At 47.0% G+C, this 24,931-nt stretch overlaps 1 protein-coding gene and 1 non-coding gene across 6 annotated transcripts in view; one reads left to right on the forward strand and one right to left on the reverse strand.

Annotated features, from left to right (window-relative positions):
• Positions 1-22,095, reverse strand: part of LOC107314488 (USP6 N-terminal-like protein) — a 56,035-nt gene extending 33,940 nt beyond the window's left edge. Inside the window, exons 1-2 of one of the 5 annotated variants that reach the window (XM_015863720.2) lie at positions 21,982-22,095; positions 14,290-14,371 (exon numbers count right to left, since the gene is read on the reverse strand). The gene's annotated coding sequence lies outside the window, so the exon portion shown is untranslated. Of the gene's footprint in view, positions 1-1,647; positions 2,101-14,289; positions 14,372-17,846; positions 17,909-18,301 lie in introns of those variants that run through there. The other 4 variants (XM_085548351.1, XM_085548350.1, XM_085548352.1 and 1 more) reach the window with 4 other exon arrangements.
• Positions 22,096-22,180: 85 nt separating this feature from the next.
• TRNAA-AGC (transfer RNA alanine (anticodon AGC)) lies at positions 22,181-22,253 on the forward strand. Its single transcript has one exon. It is a non-coding gene; the product is annotated as a tRNA-Ala (tRNA).
• Positions 22,254-24,931: the final 2,678 nt, after the last annotated feature.

Below are 24,931 nucleotides of genomic sequence, written 5' to 3' on the forward strand. Positions count from 1 at the left end.
CATCATGCAGTCTTAGCTGAGAGCTCTCAAGAACAAACCACAAAGACTACCTCAAAAAGTCTTTGCATGACAAGTATAAAACCACCAGAAATGCAACCTGTCCTGCAAACCAAAATGCCAATAATTGTCCCCAGACAAACACACCACCTCCCCAGGAGCCAGGAGCTCCCATCATCCACAATAACTTGCACAGCTCTCCTCTGTCTGCCAAGTCAAAACTAAGTAATACCTCAAATATGCAAGAAGTTGGAACAAGTGAATGTGCAAAGCAAATATTTGCTGAGAAAAGACCAGAAAAAAAACCAGTCAACACAGAACTGTCCATCCCCCACTCCCCCCTTCACAGTAAATAATTAAGCTGCCAGAAAAACACAGCATTTACTGCCGAACACGACAGCTCTCCGGGCTTACTTTCCCCATCTGACAGCCCGCAGGATGGCTGTACTGACAATTCACTTGCATGCATTCTTATTTTCATCAAGCAATCTCAGGAAGTAGCACTCATGCACTGGATCCTGAGTTGGGTATTGGGTTGATTTTTATGCATGCCGTTGTCAGCTCTGACAAACTGAAGAAACGGCTGGTTATTTTATTACCACAGCATTTGGAAAAACAAAGTAAGTTCATCTGCAGCTTTCACTTTAAACTTTTAACTGACTGATGAAGTGCCAAGTGCCACTTCATTTTTAGCTGAAAAGACAATGTAAAGGGCACACAGCTACAGAATTGAGAGGTAGATAAATTGTCTAAAGCTTCAGTAGAATGCAACACGTGCAGCAAAACTGATCACTTAGTAATGGGTATGGGATCATGCACACGTGTTTCCAAATTCCTTCTCTTTAGTATGTGCTCAACAACTCCTCCAGAGCAATGAAGCACTGAACACAGGAAGTTCCACACTAACATAAGGAAGAACTTCTTCACTGTGAGACAGCGAACAGAGCACTGGAACAGGCTGCCAACACAGGCTGTGGAGTCTCCTTCTCTGGAGATATTCAAGACTTGTGTGACCTGCTGCAGGGAATCTGCTTTAGCAGGAGGTGGGACGAGACGATCCCTAGAGGTCCCTTCCAACCTCTGCAATTCTATGATCCTGTGAAAGTACAGCACATATTTTTCAATCAAGACTGCAATTAATCTACTTCCTCCCTGACTAAAAGGTCAGTCCCACCCATCTCCAAAGCAGCCATAAAGCACTTGCCTAAAAGCAAACCCCAAAGCAAGGCAGGATCAAAACATCAGGAAATATTTATTCCTGGGAGTCACAAGAGCCATCTATGTGCTGAGGCACAAAACGAAGCAACCTGTAAGAAGCACTGGTTTCATGCGGAGCATGTCAGGAATGAAGAACATTTGTTCACTACTCAGTTAAACACAGTTGGACAGCATAATAAAGAGTTACAAAAGGAGGAAATTCTTCTTTGTGACACAAACTGAGCTGTGGCATGTTCTGCTATTTAAATCAAATTATAGAAACCATCTGAAAAGTGACATGCAAATGGCAATAGAACAGTCCCATCATACAGCCTGTGACACATCCTCCTCCTCTGAGGATCTACTTCAGTTGTCTCTGGGCAGATGCTGTTCAAGATGGACACAGGGGTATCGTCCCCACTTGAGTTACTACACATTGCCATAGACACTTACCAAATCACTCTGGAGTGGATGATGCCAGAAGGCTGTGAAAACCAGTGCACACACACACAGGGAACACAAAGACACCACTGTGTCATAGCACTGAAGAAAGTGAACATGATAGAAGAAAGTTGATCAGCTCCAGTTTAGAGGTGCTCTGTCAGAAGGCGAACACGGTAAAGTCTGAGAAGTAGGTTAGTGGATCACACACGGGATATCTGCACCTCCATCGAACCAGAAGCAGATGCAACACCAGTAACGTAGAGCAGAGCAATCAACAATCCTCCCTGCAGCAGCCAACCATCCAGGACGAACGAACAGCAACAAAATCTCTCTTCAGGTTGTGAAGAGGTCTATACCTTCTGTTCAAGGAGAGAATCACCAAGACTTTGTGCAGATCAGTTTGTCCCCCAAACCTCAGCTGCTTCACCAAGACACCTTGTCTGCCTTCTGCATCTATGTCACAAGTCGTGTGCATGCAGAAGAGGAAGCACCAGCTCACTGCTGTAGCTACTTTTCAACTGGGTTGACCAAACCTTCCTGTTCCTCTGTAGTTACCGTGCACTTCCCACTCCTGGTGTCTGCTTCAAGCGTCTGTGTGCAGCGCAAGCAGCCAGGCACTCTCACATCAGGTTTCTCCAGTGCTTCCAAGTATAAGGAACCATGAATAAAGGCACTGAAATGATAAGCTTACTAAAATTTTATGAGGGCAAAAATACAGATGTTCTCACCAGTTGTTGGTTAAATAAAAGCCTCTGATCTGCTAAGTGCAGACAGTAAAAACTCTTGGTCAGGCACCTCTCGCCGCACGGAGATGGGAAGATAAATGGCAGGGCACAAACCTCTGGGGCTCACAGGACAGTTTCAGAGCAAAACCCTTTGCAGCTGCAGCACTTGTCTCACCAACTCCCTGCATACATGCAAAAGAAAAAACCCACAACCACCCTCTTTCTCCATGCCCTCATACTTAACATACACAAACACTTCAAAGCATGATAAAACCGTAATGCAATTCCCCCTCAAGTCCTGTCTGAAGGTAGAGACCAAAAAGAGACGGGCTGCATTGCTGGGAATGTCTGCACCCAGTGCTGTCGGAAAGGCACATACGAAAGTGTGTTATCCTTCAGGGCAAACAAATCCCTTCACTCAGAACATTAAAAGCATCCTGTCAATGGGGCCTGTTAATTCATGGTCCCCAAGCTGAGAGAAAATGTGGGCTGACAACAGCATCAATACAAGCAGTGTGTCCTCACTTCTGTTCATGAGACTTCACGTGCTGGCAGTGCACCCTGCCAGCATATTGTACCTGCTCTTTACATGTGGCATCCTGCCTCTTCATCACACAGGGAAAGAGCACTTCTCATGTCTTCTCCTGCCTTGTACCAGCTTCTGGCAGCAAGGGAAACAAGAACAAACAGGCCTCCTCCTGTTATATCAGCATCCTTAACCCATGAATACAGACTATGTAATACACCAATAAAAGCACTAATCTAATTCTTGTCACTAAAAGCTGGCTGTCACAGGAGCCCAGACAAATAGATAAGCTGCTCCGCAGCAACAAGCAGTTAGCTCAGTGCTTGCTGCAGACAGGTAATTTCTCATTTATACCTATACCAGTTAATCAGCTTCCTTAATGAACCATGAAGACTACAGAGCAGGTGGAATCCTGCCTTGTGTCAGGCTTTTAAGTAAACCAGCCTGTCACAGTATTAACTGAATGGAGCTCCAAGGAAAGTGTCCCAGATTCAGGGCTCCTACTGTACCACAACTTCTACTGTACCACAGCATACTGTGACAGGGAGCTTGCTCATGTAAAGCCTTGTCACCAAGCAGTGCCATGCTCCACTGCACCACGCAAGTCCAAAATGGAGGCAAACACTGGGACCAAGTTCCCTTCCTACCTGCTGTACTTCTCTTTGCACTGAAACTACCCAAGAGAACAGAAGTGAAGCTGCCCTGGAGAGGCTTAGCAGAACTTGAAGCATGTCTTGCTACACCTCAGCTTAGCACCTTCTGTCACTCATTACCCAGCCTGCTTTTGCCTAGGGTTACATGGCAGGAACATCTGCATCATCTCTTGGTCAGCTGTGCAGACTATGAAACTCCTGCCATCTCAAAACTGCACATTTCTGGCCAAAGCAGCAAACTTCTGGAGGTCTCTGATGACTTGTTTTTTCCCTCCCTCACCTCTATCGCTTCATCTGAACAGCAAGCATTTCCTTTGTTAGTTTTGGTTTCTGTTTTCTATGGGGGGGGGCATTTCTGCCCGCTTACTTCTTTTGAGCTGCTTTTCATAAAAAAAAGCCCAGCTCCAGGCTGCAGCGTAACCTGTTATTTTAGGACAGCTGCACACTGCTCTTTTTCATCTGCTAATAATGGTTGTTTTTTTCCTCTTCAGTTCCAGGGTAGGCAAATAGCTCAGCCTCTGGGGAAGACACGGCAACTTTGTGTGTCTCAAGTCAAGCAGTGTGTTTGTAAGCGCAGAGCTTGCAAAACACACACCTGTGAGTCACCCAGACCCCGTCAGCGCCCACCAACATCTGTTCTACTGCCTGGGGACCAGCTTACTGAAGCAAGAAGGCTGGCAGCTCCTTTGCTCTCCTCAGCATAGAAAATTCTCTCAAAACCTCAAAGCATCTAATACTCATCATCTCACTGCTACGCAACCAAAGAGAATGCAGACACCAGCCATATCACACCCTGAAGCGGCACAGTTCCTAACTGCCAGGAGAACAGATCCCAGCCACAACCATGGTGATGGTGTCTGGCTTCACCATCCCTCAAGGCAAACTCATGCCCACACACGCTCCAGGTCTTACCTGTCAGCAGAGGCTTTCAGATTAGACTTTGTTTTCTGTTTGTATTTCAACTCTCATTTTTGAGGCCAGATCAAGAGAACTGCTTCACACCATTTTTGCATTCATCTGCTTTGATAAAAGGAGGCAGGTTTGGTGTTTCTGAATCTCTACTTTGCAATGCTCACAACTAAAGAATTAATGTGCTCCGGACAAAGCCACAGAAGAGCGAGGCAGTTTAGCCAGCTGCATTTTTGGAGATCCTTTGTGGTTATCTGTGGCAGAACTGAGCACTCAGATAAATCAAGAAAATAATTGTTACTTTAATAAATCGTAATTCTAGACTTTGAAGGAAAACACAACTGGAATAAATCAGAACGACTGACCTGTCTTCAGTAGAGTCCCATTTCCCACATAAAGGAGGAGACTGCGCAATCTGAAGATCAATGCAACTTGAAGCAAGCACGAGCACTGCGATTTCCAAGCTTAGTCCAATACTTTGGGCAGTCCTTTATTATTTGGTAATAACATGAAATGTTATGCCTACAAGCACCGTTTTACTCAGATAAAAATTCACATTGTGTATTTTCCACGGCGTTCCTACCATAGCATTACACAAACCATATTTCCACACATACAACTAGTAAGAAAGCACTAAGGATCTAACTTCAAATTAGTAACGCCACCTGTCATTTTATACCTCATCTTTGCTTCTTCTGCAGTCTTACTAAGGAGAGCAATAGGAACACTATGCAACACTACAGCATACCAGTATGGAAGGAAAATGACACCTAGTCATCTCTTTTCAGGGGTCTGAAGAGCATCTCCAATTTTGGTAGCAGAAAAAGAAGGAAATGGCATTTTCACTACGAAAAACATAACTACTAAATGTCCCTGGAGGTTCAACACAAGGGTAAATGGGGGACTGAGTTACATGGTTCAATAGGCATGATGGTGATGAGTTGATGGTTATATATATATATATATATATATATATATATATATATATACACACACACACAATATACACACATATATACACACACACACACACATATATATGTATATATGACTACATATACACATACATACAATACACTACAGCTACCTAAGAGATGCTGCAGTGGCATGGTTAGGTCCTTCATTACATTATTCCCTCATTTAACCTACTCATTAAGCCTCCTAAAGGCTCAGCATCAGTACTTCTGGTTAGTATCTGAAAAAAGCCAAAGAAACAGATACTTAGAGCAACCTTAAGAGAAACACAGTTAAATAAAGACAGAAAAGGCACCTTTTCCTACAGAAATAAGTGTCATTACCACGCTTGGAGAACTACTAAAGCTTAATGAAAGCAAGCACTATATAATTTTGAAGAAATGTAATTAATATCTCTCCACTCCTATCACCAAGCTTCTCAGAGGGGCTAACAGAGCAAGGCATGACTTAAAAGTGCTCAAAGGGCTGAAAAAGGAGGATTCAGCCTCCCAAGCTTTGAGCATGCAAACTACAGCTGCCCTTCCTCAAAGCCTAGCCAAGGAAGAGCATCCCCAAAAGAAACCAGAAAAGTTTTAAATGCTATTAAAAGCACACACACAAGTTTGCAGTTCTAATCACACGAACACGGAAGAGATTGTCTGAGATTGCTCCTCTCATGTGGTTTCTGTAATGGCATCTTCATTATAGTACAAAGGGAAGAAACTAATTCATTCAGCATGCATGTGGCCTTCAGTTACTTAATCAAAACATTTCTCTAGGACTGTTTAAGTAGTTACATTGCACTGTTTTGACTAGAAGACGCGCCACTGGTTTCTCACATGTGGATTTTATTGCAAAATTCTGGTGCGGATCTGGAAAAAAAGCTAATTCAAAGGATAGATGAGAACAGTGACTTAAAAAGAGGTCTGCATGTGTCCCACCAACCTCCTCCTGCCCCACATACCATTTTAAGGCTTTTTCCCCCCCTATCTTAATGGGAGAGGAAACCTGCAATGATTCAATATTTCACGTCTCAGTGAGAAATAGTGCTACGAGAGTCATGTCACAGCAATACATCAACTAAACAAAAGAAGGAAAGAAGAAAAAACAACCCAACCCTTCCTTCACTGAAAAGCCACATTACTGGCCTTCACTGCCTGCAGCAAAACATTGTAGAAACACTCATGTGCACAATTCTAAGCCTTAGCACACTGCAAACAAAGGTGAATTATTGAATCCCAAAAACCCCAGTAATCCTGCAAGCGACTCCAGTGAGCAATGCTTTTCTGCACACCAGTGGCTGCTTTTGTCTCCCAGCAGAGGTCTAAATGCACATCCCTGTACAAAGGGAGCCCCAGCTCCAGGAGCATCCATGCCACCAGATGTTCCACATACACACAAGCCTACAAGCAAATCATCTGCCAGAGCACATCTACCCAGGCAGACTGAGCCCAAAGCCCTTCAGTACTCAAAGTGGGGTAGGGACACATGGCCTCACTCCCCCAAAAACCCCACCAAATAATGCTCACTTGTCAGTTAGAAGACATTTAGTTATTGAGTGGGGAAATGTCTTATTGCTGTCCACTTGGAATTAGGGAAGCAAACCTAAGTCTTTGCACAGCCAGAAGATCACACAACAAACAAACCACGGGAGATGTGCAGACGTACATCATGCTAACACAGGGCCCAGCTTCTGGGAACAAAGATAGAAAAAGGGATAAATATCCTCATCACCAAGTAATGTCAGGCCTGGTAAATCCATACACACACAGATACTAATAATAACCTGTTATTTCTGGAGAGAATTGGGGGGAAAAAATAGTTGCTGGGCTGCAAGAGGAGAACAGATTTAACACATGGGATGCTATTCAGAAACCTGGAGAAGCAGAGTTCATTACGCAGTCAGAAACCTCAGGTTTCAGCAAAAGTCAATTCTGTTTAGCTTATGTAGTCCTGCTTAAAGCTGAATTTAGCACAATATTAAGGAAAAACCCCAAAGAGAAAAAAAAACACCCAACAAAACAACACACAAGAACCATGTTTTCAGAAACTCAAATGCGAGCACTACAAAACCAACATTTCTGCCTGGTGCTTCAAATACAAGACATTCTGTAAGAGGAAATATTGCTCCCATGAATGTGCAAAGTGAATCTGAGGACTGCAGAAGCATTTAGGAGACTGCTGTGGTTGAAATCAAAAGAAAGAAAGGAAAAAAGCTCATAGATTTAGAAGACAATGTGAACAATGCTGAGATATTCAGGCAAAAATGAAAGCTGCTGTTGGGAGGGAAGGGGAAATGCCCACCACAATAGGTTTGGGAAGCACTGCCCAAAACCCTCAGGAAAGAAAGCAAAATGAAAACACACTTTCAGAAATGACCAGAGCTTAGCAGCAACACAAAGGCACTGCAGCAGTTGCATGCTAAGACTAAAGGCAGCTCTGGGCACTGCAAGGCTCCCAGCCCCTTAAGGGACAAGCCACCCTGTCCCTCGAGGCTGTCTCTGCTTTGCACCGTGCTGGAGGGACAGCAAGCAGTGAATGGCTGATTGTCAGGGCAGGGAGGAGGCGATACGGCAAATGCACGTGCAACGCCTCGAGTTCAGCTGGCAAAACCCTTCTTGCAAGGCCACAGCTGCTTTTGCAACAGCTGGGAGAGAAAAAACAAAGAGGAGCAAGCTGGTACTGCCTCAGCACGCTGCTGCTTGTGCAAGGGTAGGGCGTAGGGCTCCCAACATCCCGTTACTCAACTCTGCCAGCCTGCCAAGAGCTTGCTGTCACAGTCATCTCCTGTTTTTACGTACCTGCATGAGGCTCTATTTACAGCATCCCCATCCCCAGGTGTCTCTTTCTAGGTGGGAAGGCGAGAAATCAGGCGTGTGGGATAAATACAGGACTGAGGAGAAGAGGAGACAAACTACTGCTCCTCCCATTACTTACAGAAGTTTTCTATCTACTGGATTGTCTGCTTCCTCCACAGATATCTCATTAAAAAAATCCCACTGCAGGAGAGAGACAGCAGGGGCTTCCCTTAAATCACAGCGAAGTCCAAGCACAGTCGTGACTTAATTCTGGCTCTCCTCCACGACTAAAAAGCCAGAAAAATGCAAGAGCAAAGCTCTGCCACAAAGGAGAAAATGAGTTCCTGGGGACTGTGCCATCCATACTATCTCAGATCCCAGTGAGTGATCCAAGCAAGCAGCTTTGGTTTCATAAATAACCAGAACACCAAGCCCAAGCCTTCCAGTGACATTACCACTCCCCTCCCTTTGCCTTCAGCTGCAATAAAAGCCATTCTATATCCCACAGACTTCAAAATAATTCCTATTCTTTAACAATTCAGCAATTCCTTTGAGAGCTATTTATGATGAAGAAAATCCTTATCAGATGAGAGCAGCAGGACTCTGAAACCAAGCGTTGGCATTTGTCTAGAACAAGTGGCACCACTCAGACATTATCAAGCAAGGAGTAAAACACAGCCAGAATGAGTCTTCATCTTAAATGAAAGCTGTATCTTTTATCTGAGAAAAACAAACAACTTCACTATGTGGAGACTCAGCCAAAGAGGGAAAAGGCAACACAAGTCCTTATGAACTGATACAATACTCGATAGACTGTTGCATTTCTAGCTTAGATAGCAAAACAAAGAAACAAACATACCAGAATATCCTTAGCATTTAGCTTATTGCTAATTCTAGGACATGGCTTTTGGCAGTAAGCCTGGTTTGCACCTGGGGGTAATGCAAAAAGGAACATAAAAACCCAACCTGAATGACAACTGAAGAGCAGCCATCTGTGTGGGTGTTTCTCTTTCCAAACCAAGCTTGGAATGAAGAGGGTTTTCCAAAGAGCCAGCCAAGGAAAGAGAAACTTAATAAAGAGACTCAGTGGGATCTGAGTGGAGCACATGCTTCATGCAAATACCAGGGCGAAGGCTTTATTCTCCCTGCCTGCCACCAGCAGCCCTCCCAGACGTTCCTTTTCTTCCAGCAAAAGCTGCTGGAAAGAGTGCTCTGTTTGGAAAGCAGATGTGCAGGACAGACGTGGCTAGCTCACGGGTCAAATGCCTGCTGTGCTTTTCACTCTGGGTCACCAATAAGCTGCCCACACAACGGTCACCTTGCTGCAAATACAAATGGGTAGCCTTCCTCGCAGCGCAGGTCTTACCATAGGAGTAACATGCACGGGGCATGTAATCCTATAGCAGAGCAGACAAACCCAAGTCACCCCATGGGATAAGTAGCAATTTAGACAGCCACCAAACAACTGCCTTCAGCGCGGGCTACATGAGATCTTTTGCCTGTGAAAGCAAATTGAAACACACTTAAATTTGTGCTGTCATGGTTACAGAGGGCTGGCTTACCACAAACTGCTATGCACCCACGGAACAGACCTGCATGTCACAACTGCTCTAAACAGAGTTCCTAAAAGCTGCGATCTGAACCTTGTGAAAGTTAGCTATGTCCTTCTCTGCACAGTAACCCAGATACGGCCTTTCCACTGCTGCAAGCACACTTGTGCGCCTCCAGCTCCAAGTCTGCCCACGTACATGGCTGCTCCTTGCCTGCCTGACTATAGATGGAGTACAAATGGAGTTCTTGGCCTGCTCAAAACTCATGACATTTACAAAAAAATAAGAGGAATTCAGGCTACAACAAATTGGTCTTCACCATCCCGCAGTGTTTACAGCTCCATGCCCCAAGCAGGATCAGGAAACTCCCCCACAACTGACTGGGAAAGGACCATTTAACCCAGCAGAGACAAGGATGAAGTCAGCCATGCTACACCAAAGATTAAGAAGGTAGAGGTTTGTTGGTTTGGTTTTTTTTCCTCTTCCCAATCAGGTGGGCTCTGACACATTTCCCTATAGCACTATTAGGCTGCTCAGTCTCTACCCAGCTCCTTCTACAGCAGCTCCACTACCGTCTCTGGAGACAGGGTATTACTTCAGATGAAATCACTTCAAATGTATCCTTGGCTCAACCTGGTACAGCTGTCTTCATGTTATCTTATCCAGCAGATTACAATATATGCCCACATACTTCAAGCATAGAGCAACAGTATCAGCAAAAATTCGCTGATAGGAGAAATATTTTCCTAACAGAGTACTCAAAGCAGGAGGTGGACATCTCCAAGCACTCAGCTACTGGAATGAAACGTCCTGAGCTTTCTCCCAAGGCTCAAAAGGAGAGCTGACCCAGGGATGCCCTGAGATTCCTGTTCATTTCCTAACAAGCCGATGGTAAAAGAAAATTGAGCTGAATATTCATGTGCTTAAGGCCATTTAAAGTAGAGGCTTAGTTTCCTAATGTATAAGGTTTTCCCAGCAGTAGAAAGAAAGGAAAATAAATGCCTTTCAGTGAGAAAGCACCAATAAGACAGGAGTTCCCCCATAGTAATTAGCAGTATGAGAGGAAAAACTAACATCAACTTTCCTTAAGGGAAGGCTTCACGTTTATGAAATCTATATATCCAAAAGTTGACAGAATCCACTGCTATATTAGATCGTTGTTAATTGTAGCAGCCTTTCCAAAACTCGGAGAAAACGCTCCACAGGACCATTTCTTTCCTTCATTTGGCTTTTTGGCTGAGCACAGGAACAAAATGGAACAGGAAACCGCGGGCACAGCCACCATGGCTGCTTCCAGGCATTGGGGGCATAGGGCCAAGCACTGCAACAGCACAAGGACCCAAATGGACACACTAACGTCCTTTCTCATTAGGCAACACATTCTGCATCCCATGCCAATGGAGAACTTGAACATAGGTTTGCAGTGAGCAAGTCTGCAGGGAACCAGAGAAAACAGAGTAACTAACACAATCCTAATTTGCCAACTGATACAGATGGCTTTCAACAGGACGGTAATAACACATCTCAGGAAAACAGAAGTCCTCCCAGGGAGAAAAGGGTCATTTTGGCACTGAATTTTTCCGAATGTTCTCAGAAAACTCAGCAGGAAATGGAAGAATGGAAACGTTTTCCCTCTGCATAAATTCTTATATCAGGTTAGATTAGATTAATGCCCCCAGGAAGGATTACTGATCTAGGCAGTTAATGGATGCTCCTACTTCAGTCCTTGTGGAGCTTCTCTCTCCCAGTGACTGAAACAGCACTAAAAAGTTTCATCCCTAATTTCCCCACAAAGACACAGCTCTGTAACCTGCAAACCTCACTGCTCAGCAGAGCAGAGAAGCACCAAAATGCACCCGCTCCGACCAAACACAGAATACAAATAGCATTCCAGTGCTATTTCCCCTCTTTCTTCTGTTTTCTAAACATGAAGAAGCAAATTGAAACTCAGACATTTCTCCCTGTTTTCCTAATGGAACCTTAGCAAGCCTGCTGTGCAATTGTCTGCAAGAAGCTATAGAAAACAAAAAAGGGCAAAGCAAACCACAGGAGTTAACCTGCAGGGCAACTACTTCAGTAGAAGCAACCAAAAACAAATCATTTGTAGGCACACACGTGAAACCAAGGCTTATTTGTCGGAGGAGCAAGTATCAAAGTCATTGAACATTAGCCATCTACCTCCTGTGTCACCCGCAGCAGTCTGGTGTTTGCAGTATTACAGCTGTAACTGTAATGACAAAGCCTCTGCAAAAGGAGCTGTACTAACATCAGGGAAGATGGAAGAATAAAAGGTGCCTGCATCTCTGAAGGGCAGTTCTTCATGCAACAAGCCTGGAATGGTTACAGGCAGTTGGTGAAAGCAATGAGACACATGAAGACATTTGTACTGGAGCAGCAGCTGGGCAGGAGAGGAAGGGACAGCTGCAGCACTGCCCCAGGAAACTCCCCCATAGGACTCTATTCACTCCAGTGCCTGACAGGGCTACTGAAACACAGCAGGGACAAAGCCCATCCGTATTAGAATGAAGCTCGACTCTCTGTGAGCCTGCAGTGGCCCCTACCACAAGCACACACTGCTTTGGCTCTGGTGACAGACACTGTTTATCAAGTAGCTTCTTCTGAGCCAACAGAAGACACCTTCCTGTGAGCAGACATATCACATCTAAAATGTTCTGGGAAAGCAAAGCCCATCCATTCACTGTCACTTCACTTCTGCGGCAGACAGTAAGAGGAAAGCCAACAACTATACACATAACCAAACCCCAGCCACAGAACTTGCCTGGCATGAGAGCTTGCTGGCTCCTATGCCCATCCACAGCCTGCCCAGCAACTGAACCATACACATCAGCAATGCAACGTGTTTCTCAACTGAGATTAACCATCCTTATGCTCTCAAGACAGCATCTCAAGCTATTTTTTCAAATCAGCATTTAGTTTTATCACTCACTAATACGACATTTCCTCTCTCCTCCCCACCCTTCCCCCATTCCGTGTATTCAGTGGGATTGCTTTTTCTGCAAATCACACCGCAATTGCTGAACCTTTGCTGATTAGATGGGGAAAGCCATGTCTGAAAATAAACCAAATGGCAGAAAATAGACCCCCATGCCGTAAAATGAAGTACTGGATAATGCAATGCAACAGCCCTAACAAAAGAACAGTCAGTCTCCAGATTTGCATGAGAATCTCATCAAGCTCAGTAGATCTGCAATTACAATAACCTGCCCCATCCTGAAAAAAAAAAAAAAAGAAAATAAGAAAGACAGACAGACAGAAAAAAAGAGAGAAGAGAGAGGTAAGGACTTGTGCTTTTTGTCACCAGTTCAGCATTGCTTCCAAAAGACGCACTTCAGGCAGCCTGCTAGCAGAGGCCATGCTTTCCTTTGCTGTTGCCATTTCCTTATGTCCTGACTTTAAACAGAGATCCTCTGAGCTATAACATAACCCTAAGACATGGAAAGTACACCTAGAAGGCTAGCACGGGAAGTGCACACACTGCTGCTAACTGCCTCTGTCACCAGCTCAGAAGCAGAGAGCATGTCTTCTTGCAGGGAGCAAGTAGTCCTGGTAAATACCAGTAATGAGATGGAAGCAGCTCCACCCTAACTCCTACTCCTGCAGCGCATTGCTGCACCACCCAGACGATCCTGGATGAACCAGGTTTTCAAGAAAGATTGGCTCCCATAATTAATCCACTTATTTTTTAAAGGAGCAAGAAAGCTTCATGCACAGAGCTAAGGATTATGTCTTCCCACAGCCAATTTACCACTCCTCAGACCTCTCTGAGTGACCACAAACAGCAAAATATTCCACCCAGGTCCCCATGGCTGCACACATGCCTCTGGCTAGCTGGGACCCAATTACAGTTACTGAAAAGCAGTGTGTGGCACAGCCCTCATGGCAATGCAGTAATTGAAATCAAGGTGCGAGCAGACCTGCTGCTCACATACAGGGGGTGATTACTGACAGCATCTCGGCAATTAAAACCAACTCAAGCAACCCACATTGCCAGTTTCAGAGACTGCACATGAGATTTTTCAATTGAAGCAATAAAAACATAATAGCTCAAGAAGATGCACTGGGTAGCACTGGGCACAACTCCACTGCTTCCGACAGCAATCAGTGGCCAAGCAGATAATAATTATCCAGGAAGGAATCAGCTGCTACAAGCTGTGCTCTCTGTAAGTACAGACACGTTAAGAAAACAGCAGCAGATTTGCTCGTGTTGGGATATCAAGATGAAAGGCCGTCCACTCAGCAGCGATGGCATGTTTTCTAACAAGGCTGTCAGCAAAGCCCCTAAAGCAGCAACAATAAGCAGGTTGGATTTGGAAGAAATTCATAAAAGCATGAAAGGATTAAAAAATAAACAAACAAACACAAGTCAATGCAGGTGGTCCTGCACAGGGCCAGACCCCACTGCTGGAAGCGAGCACATCCTCAGCACACCTTCATGCTTCTGACACCAAATACCAACCCTGCAGGTGTTGCACCCACAGTTACATACAGGAAGAGCAGTGAGCACTGCAAACGTACCTGCTCAGAGTGCTGACTTCTCCAAAGACACCAACAGTGAGCCAGAGCACGATCCTCATTGGCATGTGGGAACTGGCAAATCCTGTGAATGTCAGAGAGTGTTAATTAGTGACAATAATAAGACACGACTGGTGAAAGGAAAGGAAGCGAAGTCAAGCTCAGGAGAAAGTGACGGATGCTAGATCTCTGCACTGAACGTATTCCAGCCTTGTTCTTGCCCACAGCTGAGGTAACAGACACAAGGTTCTTAAAGGACTTAACCAAAATTGTGGAAGGAAGACAAGGTAAAAGGCAAAACTATGTGTCCCAAGGCAAGGCTGTCTGCCCAGCAAAGCTTCCTCAGCAGTCAGTGCACTGAAGTTAAGGTCTAAATAGGGGAGCCAACAAGACCGACAGATTGAATGAGTGGCTACTGCTAAACCCTCCTGCTCCTTTCTGAGATCCTGTTGACGATCTGCAAAACAGCTCTACTGCAATTCCTTCTGTTTTGTACAGCAGACACATTCCATCTAATGTCAGAGCCCCACTGCTTCTGCTTTACTCTTAGTTATTCAGCACGATGGTTTCATGATCCAAATGGTTTGATATATCCTACCAATAGTCAGACAAAGCTTTTGTACCTGAGTCACACCACAAGGCATCTATAGCAGTACTGAGCAAAAGCAGTGACAGAAATCCACTCTGCTGGCTGTGGAAACACCCAGCTGTATGTATTCAAAGTCCTCACTGCACGCCAAAGAAGAGACATCAGAAAAATAGATGCTTTACAGGAAATGTTTCTAAGCAGCCACAAAGAGACGTTTGTCTGGCCGTAACGCTGCAGCAGAGGTCACCATGTAGAGTAACAGAGAAACATGTAATACAGCTTTACTCTTTCCTGTTTGAGGTAATCGTCTGGGAACAGCAATGAGCGCGGTGGCTGAACAATCATCCTGAAGCACGTTTTACCTAAGAGCAGATTAGAAGGTGGGGGAAGTAAGGAAACAGACACAGCAAAACCATACAGGCAAAGTGAGGATGGGACAAGAACTGTGAGCAGCTCTTCAGTCACAGCACTAAACCAGCAAAGGGGATGTACTGAGGCTCTAACAACCGGATCAGCTCAAGGATGTCTCACATGTTTCCTGCCAACTGGAGGACCTCATTATGAACTGCGAGAAAACTTACTCATGCAGCTCATCAGTTTACCTTGGACTGAGAAGAAGAGACTTACTTGTTTTCCCTACTCTCTGCGAATGACTCACGGATGTCAACCACAATATTATTTTTTTAAATAGAGAAACATCATAACCCATTCAATCCCCCATTCTCTCCTTTCCCATTACAGAACGACTGAAGGCATTTATAAGCATGAAAACAATGCTGAAGACCACAAGACACAGACGTTGGATGCAAGCCTCAAGCACAAATTTTCCATCGCTGTTTATAATGCTCTCCCTGTCACTTTACATTATCCCTCTAATAAGAACATAAGTTATTTATTCACATTATATACCTCCAGGAGGGTCTTTGTTGTATTTCTTTTGAAGTCACTAAGTGAACACCGTTCTGCAGCGGAACATAAAACCTCTACAAAGACAGAAATAATACAACACAAATCCAATCTGGCCAATAATCTTCAGCGACAGCTTATTTATACAATACAGAAATGCAGTTTTCCCCCAGCAAGGAAATTCCTGCCTTGGCTTCATGTGGCTTACATCTAAAAGGAGCTGCATTAGCTTCATAGGGCTTTATCAGTATCAGCATCAATCCGTTCCTGCACCAGAGCTCAGCCTGCTGCTAAGAAAAGCATCCAGCACTCCTGTGAAGGCAACCATTTCTCCTTTCCTTTTCCTCCATCTAACTCTAACTTTCTGGATATGGCGTATTGGGTGTTTCCTGTCAGCGCTGAGAAATCATGAAGTTTTGTTAAAGAGGCTCATGGTAATTTTCTTCCCCTCTCTTAGTCTGCCAGTGATGATCTTGCAACACCAGCATCTTTAAGCTCAAGCAAACAGCTCTGGCCTCACCACAAACTACAGCAAGGTTTAGTTTCTATGTGGCTTTTGAAAGGAATGATGTGCAATCCCCTCCAATACAAGCACATATGACTAACTCCTAGGGTATAGAAGCACACCAAGAGAGGTATCAAAAATATTCAGTCTCCACAGCCCTTGGAACTTGAGAAGTCATCATCAAGGCAGCAATGTTCTAGCAGTGAGCACCTAACATGACAGCTCTTCAGCCTGAGATGGGTCAGATAAATGATTATAACAAGGCAGGCATGAAAATAAACCTATCCCTGAGCCTATGGCCAGAGGAGAACAGGATCGCAGAATTTGTCCTGCTCCCTCCCAGAGAGGGGCTAAGACATGATGCCCAGGTCTGCAGTGTATTTAAGCTGAGAAATACTTTGCTTGATACATTTGAAAGAAATGTTTTATTTAAGAGCTGAGCTTAAAGTCTTTCTGTGGGGTGCAGAACTGCCCTGGGTTAATTGGGAAGCTGAACACTTTCAGCTGTTACTCTGCTGTATGTCAGCAGCGCACCTCAAAGGACTCTACCAACTTCAAAGCCTTTCAGAAATGTTAACACACATTGCAGTCCTTACCCCTCCCTTGCAAGGAGGGAAATTGAGGTAGAAGCAGCATGAACAAGTTTACAGTGAAATAATCACCCAGCTTCCCTGCAGTATATGGCTGCACTCAGTATACAGTGTTCACTCCCACCGATGCTATCCCATCCCACAGGGCCTCCAACTCTTCCAGAACAGCCTTTTCCATCTTCCAAAACCTCACAGAATTTATCAAGGCACCATAAAACATGATTTTTCCCCCACCACTCCCATGAAACTGAAAAAGCAGCCCTTCCCTCATACACAGCAACTGCTCATGGTGGAGACAGAAGGGCCCAGTAGTCACGTCTCCCCTCACACCTCTGGTGAGCAAATAACCCATTATTTCACTGATCCAAAATAGACAGCCCTGCTGTTTCCCTCCTCCTTGTCCCACTCATCTGTTCCGCACTTGTGGATCAAATGAGCCACAGTTGCTGCCATCCAGAAACCCTCCCAGAAAGAAGAAAATAAAGGGAAAGGATACCCATTTTTGGCAGGAGCAATTTGCCATCAGCTAAGCCGATAGGAAGCATGGCCCAAGAAAGATGGCACAGTGGTACAACAGGTGAGGCTTTCAAGCTAAGGCACAGCTCTGGGAAGAAGAATCCCCTTTTGATGTGCATTTCTGCACAGGGTAAGTCACTCAAAACCACTTTAACAGCTCCAGTCTCACCCTTCACTGAAATACCCACTGCTGCTTTATATGTCTTGGGGTTTTCTTCTCCGGAAACAGCACGAGGCTTTGAGTTTCCATGGCATTCAAATCAATTAACCAGCCAAACATCTCCCACCGCCCTGTTCTCAGTTCTCCTGATAACTGTTACCATGTAGAGCACATGCACTCCCCAGAAATATCCCGAAGCATCTTTAACAATGCCATAAATTTTATTGCTCGAGCCTCGGCAGAAATTCATCTTACATCAGTCACGGGAAAACAAAACAGAACAACCAGACAAACCTGACTGATTAATTCAGGGCAGTTTTAACACAGCAGACATCAGCTGGCATTTTCAAGTCAGCCACAACCTGCTGAAGCCACAGCCCGCATGCTGGGCAGGACACTTCATCTCAAACAGCTCCCTTTGCCCCTCTCAACTAAACAGACTCACTGGTGGGTCTGACACACCTCAGAGCCAGCCATGAAGGAGAAGGGCTGGAGTCTGATAAGCAGCAGGACAACCCCTCCCTTTCAGCAGGGCTTTTATCACCAAACCACAGCGCAAAGCTCCCCAGTCCAGATGGAGGTAGCTCTGCAAGGTTCTTGCCTGCCTATACCGGAGGGAAAGTTTTTGTTGCCACTAAGCTGAAAGCACAACCTCAAGTCAAACCACTCCAATGGTCAAATCTTCCACAGCTTTCCAAAAGCCCCACTTTGCATCCTCCCACTTTTCACCCCCACCCACTCGACCTCACCCCAAGCAGCCTCTACTGGGTCTCTTCACATGTGAAGGCACAAGCATGGAGCTGTCAGGTCATCTCTTGAGCTCCTCAGGGCTAAGCAGATGCAGTGCCAGAAGGTCTCCAGGCTTAGAAATAAGGGAGGTCCCAGAGGAGCTGGCTCCCTGATGTCATGACATGAATGTCCAGTTGCTCGTGGCTTTTCAACACACATCATACTACAGCCCGGCCAGCACTAATACTCCAGCAGTCTCAGCCCATCCACCAGGTCGGTTTGCAGAGCTACAGCAGTTTGAGCACAAAAGGAACTTAGTTCAATGAAGCCAGGCAGAGACAGCACCCGCAAAGCTTAAGGCAGTCAAAGGGGTGAGGCTACCAGGCTCTACTATCTCAGCCTCCAGATGTTGAGAGCAAACAGGAGAATGAGCTGTGAGTCTCGGGGAGGCCAATGGTGCCAGCACCAGCCTTTCTCCCAGGGAGGAGTGTGATGGGTTGGGACAGCAACAGCTCAGCACGGGCACAGCCACCCAGGCAATGATGCAGCAACCTGATGGACATGCAGATGTGGCTTAAAAATACTTCAGTAAAACACAGTGCCAGCACAGGGCCACCCCAGCTATTGCTGCTGCAGCTGGGAGGTGATTTAACTGAGGACCAGGGACATGAGAGCCACCAAACAGACTAACACTGAGCTGAAGGTTTCCCTGTGAAACTCATGAGGCTGCTGAGAAAATACCAACACTTTGAAACAGCTTTGGCAACTGTACCTGGTTAGCACTGCAGTCAGCACCAGTAAACACACGCAGAGCTTGTGACCTACTTCTTACTTTACCACCCACATTACATCCTCCCTGGTAAGCCACCTCTGTTCTGACAGCGATGCTCTCACCGCTGCTTTGACTCATGAAACTGACGGGGAAGGGAAGAAGCAAGATGGTAAGAACAACAACCAACTGCCCTCCTGCCTGCTCCATACTGAAACCATTGGCAACTCACTGTCAGCACAACTTTGCTGCTGAGATTAGTAGCAAGGAAGGACGTGCTGAAAAATTTCACTTTGGGAAAGTCACACGAGCAAAAGGCGCATAAAGTACAATTGGAGTAGAGGATTGTAATGCTCGTTCCCAACCTTAATCACAGAATCACAGAATGACCCGGGTTGGAAGGGACCTCAAGGATCATGTAGTTCCAACCCCCCTGCCTGGCAGGGCCACCAAACATACACCTTTACTAGATCAGGTTGCCCAGGGCCCCGTCCAACCTGGTCTTGAACACCTCCAAGGACGGGGCATCCACAACCTCCCTGGGCAGCCTGTTCCAGGGCCTAACCACTCTCCTTAATGATGCTATGATTCTAAAGCATGCCCCCAGCCCACGTGCTGAGTCCCAATGAACGTGACTGCTGTGGGGCAGGAGATTTAAGAACCAGAGCTGAGGCCCGATGAAGTCCTGCTGCGTTCCATCTTCACACTGTGTAAAGCTGAATGGTCAGACAGCGCTGGCTCCCGTGCCTGATTTCCAGGATCCAAGCCACGAGGAGAGCTAAAAATATCCCAATTAACCATTTCTTTCCAACGCGGATAACAGCTTGCCACCAGGGTATATTATATGGCTGCAGACAGGAAGATGCAGTCTGCAAAAAATAACTGGGAAAAGAGCCGGCCAGGAGAATTACCTCTGAAATCAAGCGCGGGGCCACACTACCAAAAGAATGCAGAGGATGTGCTAAGTGTGCTAAAAACTCCTGCTGTGGCTCCAGTGCACTCGCAAGCTTTCACTCTGATCTGACACACACACAGTAACACCTCCATGCTGTCTGCCCTGCCCTGGTGACACACAGAGCTCGCTGGGGACACGTCCCTTTCAAGCCATCTCCCAGCTGTTGGCCGGGCCCTATGTCATCCTGCACGCCTCGAGTTAAAGCAGGAAGCCTTCGTTTGCGGTACAATCCATGACAAGCAGACTGCTAGGCTCCAAGAGGCAGCACGGCTCCAGAGCCAAGCATTTCTTCGCACACATTTCATAGTGATTTTTTCCACTACCCAATCTTTACGCTGACATCTACACTCCTAAATACCAGCTGTGGGTAAGTCAGGGGTACGCTGACAGCGGCGCACTGGGGAGAACCAGCAAATCTTCTCGGTTCATGGCTGAGCACAGGCTTTATGGTAGAATTACATCCATCTCCCAGGCACGGGGCTACCATTAATGGAATTAGCAGGCACGCTGCCTCAGCCTTACGGAGGCGGGATAGGGTGGCAGCTGGCCAGCCCCATCCAACTCCATCCACACCGCCTGCCCAGCTTTGCTGTCTGCCCTAATGAGCCCAACGCATGACGAGGGCTTGGAACAAAAGAAGAAAACGCGAGCTGTCCAGGACAATCAATATCTCTCTAGGAACACTCAGGCCCCACATCAGTCGCACTGAGCTCTCATGCAGCACAGGATGGAAATGTGTGCCAGTAGTGGCAGAGCAAACCCAAGGCCAAGGAGCACATCCAGCCATCCCGCGACTGCAGAGAATGCCCAAGTCCTGGTATCTGTTCCAAAAGTGCTGCACAAAACAGAGAACATTCCTTCCAAAGCAGCCAAGACTTCACCCTACACGATGTTCAACAAGGGCAAACGCAACATCCTACAGCTGGGGAGCAATAACCACATACACCAGTGCAGATTAGGGGCTAGACAGCAGCTCTGCAGAGATGGGGCATCAGCATCCAGCGTTTGCCTGCATCAGTATGTGAGGAACAAATGAGGGAGACCAGGGATGGGGCTGATGGAGCACAGCTGAAGTCAATGCCTTCATGCCCCACACCTGCTCTCAGCAGAGCAGGGTGCAGGAAGGCAAAGCTGCCTCGTGACAGGAAAAACCCTCCCAGCACTGAGGAGGTGAAACCTCACATCTGAGAGCATCTGTGTAAACCAACTCATAGCATGAAAGGTTTCTTCCAGCTCTAAGAGTCCAGCAGACACTCTGCAAAACTGAGCAGGGGAACAGGCCATACCTGGAACCTGAGGCAGGTGGGCTCTACCAGGAGGGATGCTCACAAAAACCTCCCTGTTTCTATGCATCAAAACAACAGCAAAAGGCAAGAAAAACAGCTCAGTGGGACAGATGTCAAAGACAGAGGTGGACAACAGAGAAAGGAACGATGGTGCAATGCCCTCCAGGCTGGCAAGCAGAGGGGGGAAAGCTCACACGGGGTTAAACTAATGGCTAAGGTACGGGGCTGTCAGAGCTGTGAGTCAAGCTGGCAGCCAGGAAGGCTGCACAGGGGTGTGGTGGGGTGGCGGTTGTTTGGTCGCTGCCATTTGGGGTGGTTATTTTTTTGTAGATAAATGTGTTTGCTGGGCTGAAACACGAGCAACGGAGCAGCCACGAAAACAAGCAACGAGGGGCAGGAGAGCTGAGAGCGCGCATTAAAAAGGGACGAGTGAACTTCAAACTTCCCAGTGGTGTCGATCAAGCAGCACCCAGACCTGGAGACAAAACCCCGGACCAGAACCTTAAGGAAGGGCGAGAAATAACACAAGAACCGAGCGACGGGCGGAGCGGAGCAAAGCGGAGCAGAGCGGAGCTACACGGCGGCGCCTTCCGCAGCACAGCACGGAGCCCCCCGCATCCCCCCGGCCCAACAAACGTCACACACACCGACATCCCCCCGCATAATTCCGCATAACCCCGCCGCTCTCACCGCTCGCAGCTCCCGGCCCCGCATCACATCCACGTCCATATCCACATCCACATCCTCATCCTCATCCTCCGGCGCCCAGCCCGACCCGCGCGCTCAGTCGCGCAGTCGCAGTGTGAGGCCGCACGGGGTGTTCCCGGAGAGGCGGCAGCGTCTCGCGAGACGCGAATAGGAACAGCACGAGAAAGCAGCGTTAACAGGAGGGGAATTAGCTCAAATGGTAGAGCGCTCGCTTAGCATGCGAGAGGTAGCGGGATCGATGCCCGCATTCTCCAGTTTTTCTTCCCTCAATCCCTCTTTCTTCTGGCTGTTGGAGTTGGGTGGCGCGATCGTGAGGGGTCTGTCCTTTACGCTCTGCAAATCGGTTTTGCTGTTTAAACAATACTTTTTTATCCCTTTAAAAAAGAGCTCTCAGCCGCTCCCCATCAGGGCTGCACTTCGCAACTTCACTGTCCATCTCTAGACAAGCCCCAGGGCCTCAGAATCCTGAATGAGGGGTTCAACACTGAACACAGCACTCGAGTTCCCATTTCCCATTCCCAACACCCAGCTGAAGAGAGGATGCATCTCTGTGCAGTGATTATTTTGTATAAATTTCCATGCATTCTCAATGGAGAGAGACAGCTTTGCTGACACCTCTCAGCCCCTTCCATGCGAACAGTCAGACCGAGGTCTGAAAGGCAGATGGAGGTGAAGAGTTTGTTCTCATGTTTTAAGATTGATTTATACTGAGGATTTGGAGTCCCGGACAAACTCATGTAATAAGCAGCTGTCACCGCAGCAGTCTTCAAAGCTGTATAAATGGTTCAAATATTCGTGTGCAGCAGGATTTCATGGGAACTTGAGATCTGTCGTAGCCTCCTCTTTCATCAGCTGCTGCACAGCCGATGTAAGGAGACTCCGAGGCGAAATATGGGTGTATTTATGGTCTGATTTCCCTCTCTAGATGCAAAGAACAGCCTTACCCCTTCACCCAGGTCCTGTAGCAGCTGGGTGGCTGCAGCAGAGCCCAAAGGTGCACAGCTGGGGCTGCAGTGCCCCCTGCAGCTCAGCTGCTGCTGTGCTGAGCAGCTCCTCCTCCAGCTCAGAGCTCTGGAGCCTCTCTCGTTATAACAACACGCTTTTTGTCCGGCCTAGCGGTGACCACAGCCAGAAACTGTACGCCTCAGGACAATATACTGCACGAATATTCAAAGCACTATTTCCTTACAACAACCCCCGCCCCCCAGTATAGACGCAGCATGTAACAAAGAGAGCAGCTTTTCTATTAGGAGAACAAGAAGACCACATCAGAGCAGCTAAGCATTCCTCCTAATGGCTTTCTTGTGGGAATCTCTGCCTTGCCCTCACAGCACAGAGCCGCCATATGTTTGCACACACGCAGCTGAGGAGCATTTGCTCACATTTGCCAGGAGCTCAAACGTGCAGCCCCCGGCCACTTGCTCACCAGCAGCATGTGCTGATCCACCTCCCCTGTGCTGCTCCTGCTGCACTGTGCCTGAGTCCTGCTGTCACATTATCCACCCTGGCTCCACAGATGCTGGGGCTTCTTTTGCCCTTCCAAGAGCTTTATCACCCTGCCTGCTCTTGAGGCATGGCCTGAGTTCTGCATTTCCTCCCCCCCACAAAGCTTCACAAGCTTGAGGAACAAATGGCTCTTAGGCAGAAGGACAGGCTGACAGAGAGGAAGTGCCAACGGCCAAACCTGGCCTCTGAGTGTGACAGATGGGGCTGGGTGCGTTCCTACAACTTGCTGGTAGGCATCACACGGTCAGGCCAGCAAAAGAGCTGTCACTACCCTGAAAATTCTAATGTTTTTAATTGCAATTAAGCCCACGCACAAAGGCATAGGGAGAGCAGAGAGGACTGAATGGCGGAGTGCTGGAGGGCAGAAAGACAGAGCTTTCAGCTTATGCTAATGGGTTTAATTCTGAGACAATTTAAGTAGCCGTCTGGATGGCTTGCTCTAGGTCATGTGCATATGGGCATCAGCTTTAACATGAAGTCATCTTAAATGCAGAGATATGTCCTGACCTCTCCAGGATACAGGGCTGCCCTGGCTAGGTACATGGAATCAGAGAATGACTTGGGTTGAAAGGAACCTCAAAGATCATTTAGTTCCTACTTCCATGGGGACAACCAAGGGCACAAAGGAGTTTCTGGATCTCCAAGCAAGCAGAGCTCGTGCAATGTTCACTTACTGCATTCCTGAACTGCTCTTCGCTTTGGTCTCTCCATGCTGTCTGTAGGGATAAGTGATAGGATGCAGTTTCAGAATGCAGCCTTTTCCATAGACTTCCTTAAGCTCATGGCCTTCCTGAGGGCATCCCACAAGGCAAGAGCAGCCATCCTCCACTGCCTGCAGCATCCTTTCCCACCCATCATCAGAGCATGGCTGCCAGCACAGGTGGCAGGGACAAATGGCCACTCATGTACATAAAACTACCTCTATGATCATTGGGTTTTGTGGGAAGCTTGCTCTGGCACCGCTGCCAGGCCACATCCTGCTGCAACCACTGCCAGGCTTTGGAATTTGCAGTGAAAAAGGGCAGTGGTCCTTGGTGTCACCCATCCTGCAGCCCATCTGCACCAAGGAGGAAAAACACAACCCAACAATGCCCTTCTCCCTCTAGCAGATACCACCTGCACAACAGCAGAGGTTGCATAGTAACAGAAGCAGGAAAGCTTCCCTCGCACAGACCTGAGCAGGAAGGTATATATCAGCATGGCACCAGGCCTGGAAGGTCCTTAAAGTTTCCCTTTTGCTTAGCAAAGGGGAACACCAAAGGCCAGGGGCTGCTGAGTCGGAGAGCTATGGAGTGAGCTGGGGGCATGGGGTGCTTTGTGGGAGTACAAACAGCAGATGAAGCCAGCAGCTCATTGAGGAATGGGTACCAGCTCATTGAGGAATGGGGACCAGCTCATTGAGGAATGGGTACCAGCTCATTGAGGA

The sequence above is a fragment of the Coturnix japonica genome, chromosome 5 (genome assembly GCF_054131305.1).
Source record: "Coturnix japonica strain WE chromosome 5, WE-NBRP24, whole genome shotgun sequence".
NCBI classification, from domain to species: domain Eukaryota; kingdom Metazoa; phylum Chordata; class Aves; order Galliformes; family Phasianidae; genus Coturnix; species Coturnix japonica.